This window comes from Perca flavescens, chromosome 17, assembly GCF_004354835.1.
Source record: "Perca flavescens isolate YP-PL-M2 chromosome 17, PFLA_1.0, whole genome shotgun sequence".
Lineage (NCBI taxonomy): Eukaryota > Metazoa > Chordata > Actinopteri > Perciformes > Percidae > Perca > Perca flavescens.
In genome coordinates this window covers 32,769,675-32,779,530 of record NC_041347.1, presented here as the reverse complement: position 1 = coordinate 32,779,530, position 9,856 = coordinate 32,769,675, and positions in this window count along the sequence as shown.

The following is a 9,856-nucleotide window of genomic DNA, read 5'->3' as shown; positions in this document are numbered from 1 at the left end:
GTAGGCCTCAATTTGTGAATGAAGCGACTCACACTGAACAAACACTCCCACAAGTCTATAAAGAGAGGCCGTCGTTTACCCAGCATCCTCTCTGTCCATCTCTTCATGTGATCTCTCTCTGTTCGCCTGCAATATTCAGGAAATCAACACTAATCCGGTGTTCAACCCTCTCCACTCCTGCTGGTAGCCATGTTTATATCTAGACATACAGTCAAGTTCAAGATCTGAGTGCTTCTTCCTTCACTGATGGCAGAGTTGAGGTAGTTAGGCCCAGTGTTTTAGGACAGAATCATGTCAAATGTAATTAAAATGCTGCTGATAACAAAGCCTTTGGATGCTCACTATATAAAAACATAATAACTAGAGTACCACAGCAGTTAGATTCATGCTATAATGTTTGTATTTAAAGAAAGAAAAGGATTTCCTCACAGTTTGAGATAAAAGAACACAACACAACGAACAGAGAAAGAGATGCAACGATTCAGTGCTGAGTCACAACCGCCTGGCTCCGTCACAGCATACACTATTGATCTCTGCTGTGTGTGTGTGTGTGTGTGTGTGTGTGTGTGTGTGTGTGTGTGTGTGTGTGTGTGTGTGTGTGTGTGTGTGTGTGTGTGTGTGTGTGTGTGTGTGATTCTGACCCAGCATGACATAGCCTTTTTATTTCCAAACCACACCTTTTCTTTTATCACTATATACATAGCATATTAAAGGATAAGTTTACAATCGTCCTATAGATAGATAGATAGACAGACAAGCAGATAGATAGATAGATAGATAGATAGATAGACAGACAAGCAGATAGATAGATAGATAGATAGATAGATAGGAAGATAGATAGATAGACAGACAAGCAGACAGATAGATAGATAGATAGATAGACAGACAGACAGATAGATAGATAGACAGATGTAATCCTTTTTGTTGACTTTTACTTGTAGTGGAGAATTTTGATATAAGTATTTTTACTGCAGTAAAGAATTTGAATATTTCCTTTATTGCCCTTTTACCAGCTTAAATTTGCCATATAAATAAAGCTGGACTTTATCCTCACATATAAATGGGTTAATGGATGCATTAACAATCATAAAACACACACACACACACACACACACACACACACACACACACACACACATCATCATCATGCCTCATGCCAGTCAGCTCTGCAGAGAATTTTCCACCAAACCAACAGCAGCAACACCTTTTAATCCATGGAAAAATCAACTGGAATCAAAGCACACACACACACACACACACACACACACACACACACACACACACACACACACACACACACAAACAAACACAGATGCCCATTCTTGATGTATTACGCTCAGTCAGGAGATAGTGGGTGTGTTTCTGTGACATCAGTGGAATTGAAAAATGCTGTTTAATCCCCCCCCCAATCTCTGTCTCCCTGTGGGTGAAGCTGAGGTCTGTGTGTGTGTGTGTGTGTGTGTGTGTGTGTGTGTGTGTGTGTGTGTGTGTGTGTTTGTTAGGGCCAGTGGGAGTGTCAGACCTTGTAAGTGAGGACATTTTGTCCTCACTTCCTCTGTTTGTGGTTGAACTGTTTTGGTTTGTTTACATTTTGAAAGAGGAACCAAGTATGGACAGATAACAGACGGGTAATGAGGAAATTGCCTCCGTGATGATTCATATATTTTTGGTACCGTTTAACCTCAAGGAGGCTCAGAAAGAAGCTCCTTGATGAGATTTGAAAGTTAATTTAATCCTCATTCAGCTGGAAAGATCCAGAGTTGAACAACATAAACAGGAACAAGCTAACTGACTGTTTTAAAAATACTAATGAGCAGACACTTTATACCAAGGCCGCCCAATTTGGGGCCCATGGGCCAAGTTTGGCCCGTGCTCTCTTTGTTTAGGCCCGCCATGGATTTGACATGCCCATGCTTATTCTCCTCTTATTTTAAAGTGTCCATATTATGAACAAAACACTTTTTCTGGTGATTTGGGGTGTTATTTTGTGTCTCTGGTGCTTCCACACACATACAAACTTTGAAATGAACCCATTCCTGGTGTTCTGAGTGAGATCTGGTTTCTGAATGTGTCCTGCCTTCAGTCTCTTGGTGAGCTGGTCAAAATATGCACGGCTTTCTACGTCACTAGCCGAGACGAGCTGGCTAACCGCAACCGTTAGCATGCTACACTACTACACCGCTACAACACACACTAGCTCACCATAATCTCCAAAAGAACTACTTCCATGTGCTCCCTGGTTTAGAAGAAGTCTCCCAGCTGATCCTGCCTTGGAACTGACTGAAGTCGGAGAAACACCCTTTCTTTTACTGTCTATGGAGCTAGCTGGCATGATCTACCAACTGAGATACTGAGCATGTGCGAGTGCAATCAAAGATAGTACAGAAGATGAAAAGAGGTCTCACTCTGTAGCTAAAACAGAGACCTGAACACAGGGTGAAAAGAGGAGCTGCAGCAATGTGCAGTACAACAAAAAGATGGTGTGAATCTATTCTGGTACAACCTTAAAATACAGTTATGAACCTGAAAGTGAGCATAATATGGGCGCTTTAAAAGTAATGAATACAAAACGTACATTTTGTGCAGTTAAAAAGCACGTAATCTGAGTTTAACGGCAATGTAATGAACAGTGCTGGTAAACTTCCTATTTAAATTACATATGACCCACTGAGCCAACCGGGCCGCTAACGTTAGCAATCAAACAATCATAGATCATGTCATACACTGTCAGAAATAAAGGTACGGTTGAGGTCCATTTATGTTCTCTGAGGTACAACTGCTGGTGATGTACCCCCAAAGGGTCATAGTTGATCCATAAGGTACACATTTGTACTTTTTCTAGGTTGAAAAGGTACAAACGTGAGAAAGGGTCCATGTCTGTTCCATTATTCCAACAACAATAAGAAATAAGAAAGATATCAGTGTGTGACCCATGCTGTGACCAAAATTATATTGCGGGATGGGATGGCTATAGTGCCTCAGGGCTGTCACGGAAATTATGAATTTCTGAAATTCATAGTCCTGGAGCATTTAGGTCCATTATTGTCAACAAGGGGTACACATTTGCTCCCAAAGGTACAAATTGTAAGAGAACAAGTATGTACCCTTGTAAAGGGGTACAATTGGTGTACCTTTGAGGGTACTGCCCCAGTGACGAGCTGTTGAACCCCTTAAGGTACACATTTTGCACATTATTTCTGACAGTGTAGGTTCATCATAGGTGTCCCGTGGCCGTTTAAATCTGCTCTGGACTCACATCGGGTAGTGATAACTACAAGATACTTGCTGTCAGATAACTGTAGTGAAGTACAAGTAGAAATACTCAAGTAAAGTACAAGTACCTCAACATTGCACTGTGATATAACTAGGGCTGCCACCCTTTAGTCGATTGGTCGACTAATCGGTTGTTTTGGTCTTAGTCGACTAGTAATTTTTTATGCTTATTCATGCTTAATTACTCATTTCCAAGAAACTTCTGAGCACATTTATGGTAAACACAAGATTTAAAGTGGTGCTTTTGCAGGATTAATTGTGGAGAAACTCAGTTTTACAGATGGTTAATTAACTACATTTATATTGTGCTTTTCTAGTCTTAACCACCTCTCAAAGCGCACAGCTCTGTCAATTAAATCAATTAATCGATTAGTCGGCAAAATTGTATAAGTGTTAGTCGACTAAGGAGTTCTTTAGTCGAGGACAGCCCTAGATATAATGTACTGTAGTGACATTTGACAGCATGAGCAGCAAACAGCGCGTGTTTAAATCTAAAGCTGTATTCATGTCGTCTGGTCGTCTGTTGACTTCCTCTGAGACACGCTGTAAACAGTCCAAACCTGTTGCTTGGCAACCGAGCAGCTGCCATCTTCCTCAGCCGCCCTGCTGCTGGAGGACTAAAGATAACTCTGTCTGTCATCGGCCTGCAACAACTGGGTCAACACAGTTGGTGTGGTGTGGTGGTGGTGGTGTGATGGTGGTGGTGGTGTGGTCTTGGTGTGGTGGTGTGGTGGTGGTGGTGGTGTGGTGGTGGTGTGGTGGTCTTGGTGTGGTGGTGTGGTGGTGGTGGTGTGATGGTGTGGTGGTGGTGGTGGTGGTGTGGTGGTGGTGGTGTGGTGGTGGTGTGGTGGTAGTGTGATGGTGTGGTGGTGATGGTGGTGTGGTGGTAGTGTGATGGTGTGGTGGTGGTGGTGTGGTCGTGGTGTGGTGGTGTGGTGTGGTGGTGTGATGGTGTGGTGGTGGTGGTGTGATGGTGCGGTGGTGTGGTCGTGGTGTGGTGGTGTGATGGTGTGGTGGTGGTGTGATGGTGTGGTGATGGTGGTGTGGTGGTGTGGTGTGGTGGTGGTGGTGTGATGGTGGTGGTGGTGGTGGTGGTGGTGTGGTGGTGGTGGTGTGATGGTGGTGGTGGTGTGGTCTTGGTGTGGTGGTGTGGTGGTGGTGGTGTGATGGTGTGGTGGTGGTGTGGTGGTGGTGGTGTGGTGGTGGTGTGGTGGTAGTGTGATGGTGTGGTGGTGATGGTGGTGTGGTGGTAGTGTGATGGTGTGGTGGTGGTGGTGTGGTCGTGGTGTGGTGGTGTGGTGTGGTGGTGTGATGGTGTGGTGGTGGTGGTGTGATGGTGCGGTGGTGGTGGTGTGGTCGTGGTGTGGTGGTGTGATGGTGTGGTGATGGTGGTGTGGTGGTGTGGTGTGGTGATGGTGTGGTGGTGGTGGTGTGATGGTGTGGTGGTGGGTGGTGGTGGTGGTGGTGGTGGTGTGGTGGTGGTGTGATGGTGTGGTGGTGGTGGTGTGGTGGTGTGATGGTGTGGTGGTGGTGGTGTGGTGGTGGTGTGGTTGTGGTGGTGTGGTGGTGGTGGTGGTGGGGGGTGGTGTGGTGGTGGTGGTGATGGTGTGGTGGTGGTGGTGGTGGTGGTGATGTGGTGGTGGTGGTGGTGATGTGGTGGTGGTGGTGTGGTGGTGATGTGGTGGTGTGGTGGTGGTGGTGTGGTGATGGTGGTGGTGTGGTGGTGGTGGGGGTGGTGGTGGTGGTGATGTTGTGGTGGTGTGGTGGTGTGGTGGTGGTTGTGGTGGTGGTGTGGTGGTGGTTGTGGTGGTGGTGGTGATGTGGTGGTTGTGGTGGTGGTGTGGTGGTGGTGGTGATGTGGTGGTGTGGTGGTGGTGGTGTGGTGGTGGTGGTGATGTGGTGATGTGGTGGTGATGTGGTGGTGTGGTGGTGGTGATGTGGTGGTGGTGGTGGTGTGGTGGTGATGTGGTGGTGGTGATGTGGTGGTTTGGTGGTGGTGTGGTGGTGGTGGTGGGGGTGGTGTGGTGGTGGTGGTGATGTGGTGTGGTGGTGGTGGTGATGTGGTGTGGTGGTGGTGTGGTGGTGGTGGTTGTGGTGGTGGTGATGTGGTGATTGTGGTGGTGGTGTGGTGGTGTGGTGGTGGTGGTGGTGATGTGGTGGTGGTGGTGGTGGTGTGGTGATGTGGTGGTGGTGGTGTGGTGGTGATGTTGTGGTGGTGTGATGGTGGTGGTGGTGATGTGGTGTGGTGGTGGTGATGTGGTGGTGGTGGTGTGGTGGTGGTGGTGATGTTGTGGTGGTGGTGGTGGTGTTGTGGTGGTGGTGGTGGTGTGGTGGTGGTGGGGTGGTGGTGGTGGTGATGTTGTGGTGGTGTGGTGGTGGTGGTGATGTTGTGGTGGTGTGGTGGTGGTGGTGGTGTGGTGGTGGTGGGGGGTGGTGGTGGTGGTGATGTTGTGGTGGTGTGGTGGTGTGGTGGTGGTTGTGGTGGTGGTGTGGTGGTGGTTGTGGTGGTGGTGGTGATGTGGTGGTTGTGGTGGTGGTGTGGTGGTGGTGGTGGTGATGTGGTGGTGTGGTGGTGGTGGTGATGTGGTGGTGATGTGGTGGTGTGGTGGTGGTGATGTGGTGGTGGTGGTGGTGTGGTGGTGATGTGGTGGTGGTGGTGTGGTGATGTGGTGGTGATGTGGTGGTTTGGTGGTGGTGGTGGTGGTGTGGTGGTGATGTTTGGTGGTGGTGGTGGTGGTGGTGGTGGTGATGTGGTGTGGTGGTGGTGATGTGGTGGTGGTGGTGGTGGTGGTGTGGTGGTGATGTTGTGGTGGTGGTGGTGGTGTGATGGTGTGGTGGTGGTGGTGTGATGGTGCGGTGGTGGTGGTGTGGTCGTGGTGTGGTGGTGTGATGGTGTGGTGATGGTGGTGTGGTGGTGTGGTGTGGTGATGGTGTGGTGGTGGTGGTGTGATGGTGTGGTGGTGGTGTGGTGGTGGTGGTGTGGTGGTGTGGTGGTGGTGTGATGGTGTGGTGGTGGTGGTGTGGTGGTGTGATGGTGTGGTGGTGGTGGTGGTGTGGTGGTGGTGGTGTGGTGGTGGTGTGGTTGTGGTGGTGGGGGGGGTGGTGTGGTGGTGGTGGTGATGGTGTGGTGGTGGTGGTGGTGATGTGGTGGTGGTGGTGGTGTGGTGGTGGTGGTGTGGTGATGGTGGTGGTGTGGTGGTGGTGGGGGGGTGGTGGTGGTGGTGATGTTGTGGTGGTGTGGTGGTGTGGTGGTGGTTGTGGTGGTGGTGTGGTGGTGGTTGTGGTGGTGGTGGTGATGTGGTGGTTGTGGTGGTGGTGTGGTGGTGGTGGTGATGTGGTGGTGTGGTGGTGGTGGTGTGGTGGTGGTGGTGATGTGGTGATGTGGTGGTGATGTGGTGGGTGGTGGTGGTGGTGATGTGGTGGTGGTGGTGGTGTGGTGGTGATGTGGTGGTGGTGATGTGGTGGTTTGGTGGTGGTGTGGTGGTGGTGGTGGGGGGGGGGTGGTGGTGGTGGTGATGTGGTGTGGTGGTGGTGGTGATGTGGTGTGGTGGTGGTGGTGTGGTGGTGGTGGTTGTGGTGGTGGTGATGTGGTGATTGTGGTGGTGGTGTGGTGGTGTGGTGGTGGTGGTGGTGATGTGGTGGTGGTGGTGGTGGTGTGGTGATGTGGTGGTGGTGGTGTGGTGGTGATGTTGTGGTGGTGTGATGGTGGTGGTGGTGATGTGGTGTGGTGGTGGTGATGTGGTGGTGGTGGTGTGGTGGTGGTGGTGATGTTGTGGTGGTGGTGGTGGTGTTGGTGGTGGTGGTGGTGGTGTGGTGGTGGTGGGGGTGGTGGTGGTGGTGATGTTGTGGTGGTGTGGTGGTGGTGGTGATGTTGTGGTGGTGTGGTGGTGGTGGTGGTGTGGTGGTGGTGGGGGGGTGGTGGTGGTGATGATGTGGTGGTGGTGGTGGTGTGGTGGTGGTTGTGGTGGTGGTGTGGTGGTGGTTGTGGTGGTGGTGGTGATGTGGTGGTTGTGGTGGTGGTGTGGTGGTGGTGGTGGTGGTGGTGGTGATGTGGTGGTGTGGTGGTGGTGGTGATGTGGTGGTGATGTGGTGGTGTGGTGGTGGTGATGTGGTGGTGGTGGTGGTGTGGTGGTGATGTGGTGGTGGTGGTGTGGTGATGTGGTGGTGATGTGGTGGTTTGGTGGTGGTGGTGGTGGTGGTGTGGTGGTGATGTTGTGGTGGTGGTGGTGGTGGTGGTGGTGGTGATGTGGTGTGGTGGTGGTGATGTGGTGGTGGTGGTGGTGGTGGTGTGGTGGTGATGTTGTGGTGGTGGTGGTGGTGGTGGTGGTGTGATGGTGTGGTGGTGGTGGTGTGATGGTGCGGTGGTGGTGGTGTGGTCGTGGTGTGGTGGTGTGATGGTGTGGTGATGGTGGTGTGGTGGTGTGGTGTGGTGATGGTGTGGTGGTGGTGGTGTGATGGTGTGGTGGTGGTGTGGTGGTGGTGGTGGTGGTGGTGGGTGGTGGTGGTGTGATGGTGTGGTGGTGGTGGTGTGGTGGTGTGATGGTGTGGTGGTGGTGGTGGGTGTGGTGGTGGTGGTGTGGTGGTGGTGTGGTTGTGGTGGTGGTGGGGGTGGTGTGGTGGTGGTGGTGATGGTGTGGTGGTGGTGGTGGTGGTGGTGATGTGGTGGTGGTGGTGGTGATGTGGTGGTGGTGGTGTGGTGGTGATGTGGTGGTGTGGTGGTGGTGGTGTGGTGATGGTGGTGGTGTGGTGGTGGTGGGGGTGGTGGTGGTGGTGATGTTGTGGTGGTGTGGTGGTGTGGTGGTGGTTGTGGTGGTGGTGTGGTGGTGGTTGTGGTGGTGGTGGTGATGTGGTGGTTGTGGTGGTGGTGTGGTGGTGGTGGTGTGGTGGTGGTGGTGTGGTGGTGGTGGTGATGTGGTGATGTGGTGGTGATGTGGTGGTGTGGTGGTGGTGATGTGGTGGTGGTGGTGGTGTGGTGGTGATGTGGTGGTGGTGATGTGGTGGTTTGGTGGTGGTGTGGTGGTGGTGGTGGGGGTGGTGTGGTGGTGGTGGTGATGTGGTGTGGTGGTGGTGGTGATGTGGTGTGGTGGTGGTGTGGTGGTGGTGGTTGTGGTGGTGGTGATGTGGTGATTGTGGTGGTGGTGTGGTGGTGTGGTGGTGGTGGTGGTGATGTGGTGGTGGTGGTGGTGGTGTGGTGATGTGGTGGTGGTGGTGTGGTGGTGATGTTGTGGTGGTGTGATGGTGGTGGTGGTGATGTGGTGTGGTGGTGGTGATGTGGTGGTGGTGGTGTGGTGGTGGTGGTGATGTTGTGGTGGTGGTGGTGGTGTTGTGGTGGTGGTGGTGGTGTGGTGGGGGGGGGGGTGGTGGTGGTGGTGATGTTGTGGTGGTGTGGTGGTGGTGGTGATGTTGTGGTGGTGGGGTGGTGGTGGTGGTGTGGTGGTGGTGGGGGGGTGGTGGTGGTGGTGATGTTGTGGTGGTGTGGTGGTGTGGTGGTGGTTGTGGTGGTGGTGTGGTGGTGGTTGTGGTGGTGGTGGTGATGTGGTGGTTGTGGTGGTGGTGTGGTGGTGGTGGTGGTGGTGGTGATGTGGTGGTGTGGTGGTGGTGGTGATGTGGTGGTGATGTGGTGGTGTGGTGGTGGTGATGTGGTGGTGGTGGTGGTGTGGTGGTGATGTGGTGGTGGTGGTGTGGTGATGTGGTGGTGATGTGGTGGTTTGGTGGTGGTGGTGGTGGTGGTGTGGTGGTGATGTTGTGGTGGTGGTGGTGGTGGTGGTGGTGGTGGTGTGGTGGTGGTGGTGGTGATGTGGTGGTGGTGGTGGTGGGTGTGGTGGTGATGTTGTGGTGGTGGTGGTGGTGGTGGTGGTGATGTGGTGTGGTGGTGGTGATGTGGTGGTGGTGGTGTGGTGATGTGGTGGTGGTGGTGATGTTGTGGTGGTGTGGTGGTGTGGTGGTGGTTGTGGTGGTGGTGTGGTGGTGGTTGTGGTGGTGGTGGTGGTGATGTGGTGGTTGTGGTGGTGGTGTGGTGGTGGTGGTGGTGGTGGTGATGTGGTGGTGTGGTGGTGGTGGTGATGTGGTGGTGATGTGGTGGTGTGGTGGTGGTGGTGGTGGTGTGGTGGTGATGTGGTGGTGGTGGTGTGGTGATGTGGTGGTGATGTGGTGGTTTGGTGGTGGTGTGGTGGTGGTGGTGGTGGTGGTGTGGTGGTGATGTTGTGGTGGTGGTGGTGGTGGTGGTGGTGATGTGGTGTGGTGGTGGTGATGTGGTGGTGGTGGTGTGGTGATGTTGTGGTGGTGGTGATGTGGTGATGTGGTGGTGGTGGTGATGTGGTGGTGTGGTGATGTGGTGGTGATGTTGTGGTGGTGGTGGTGGTGGTGGTGGTGGTGGTGTGGTGGTGATGTTGTGGTGGTGGTGGTGGTGGTGGTGGTGATGTGGTGTGGTGGTGGTGATGTGGTGGTGGTGGTGTGGTGATGTGGTGGTGGTGGTGGTGTGGTGGTGATGTGGTGGTGGTGGTGTGGTGATGTGGTGGTGATGTTGTGGTGGTGGTGTGGTGGTGATGTTGTGGTGGTGTGGTGGTGGTGATGTGGTGTGGTG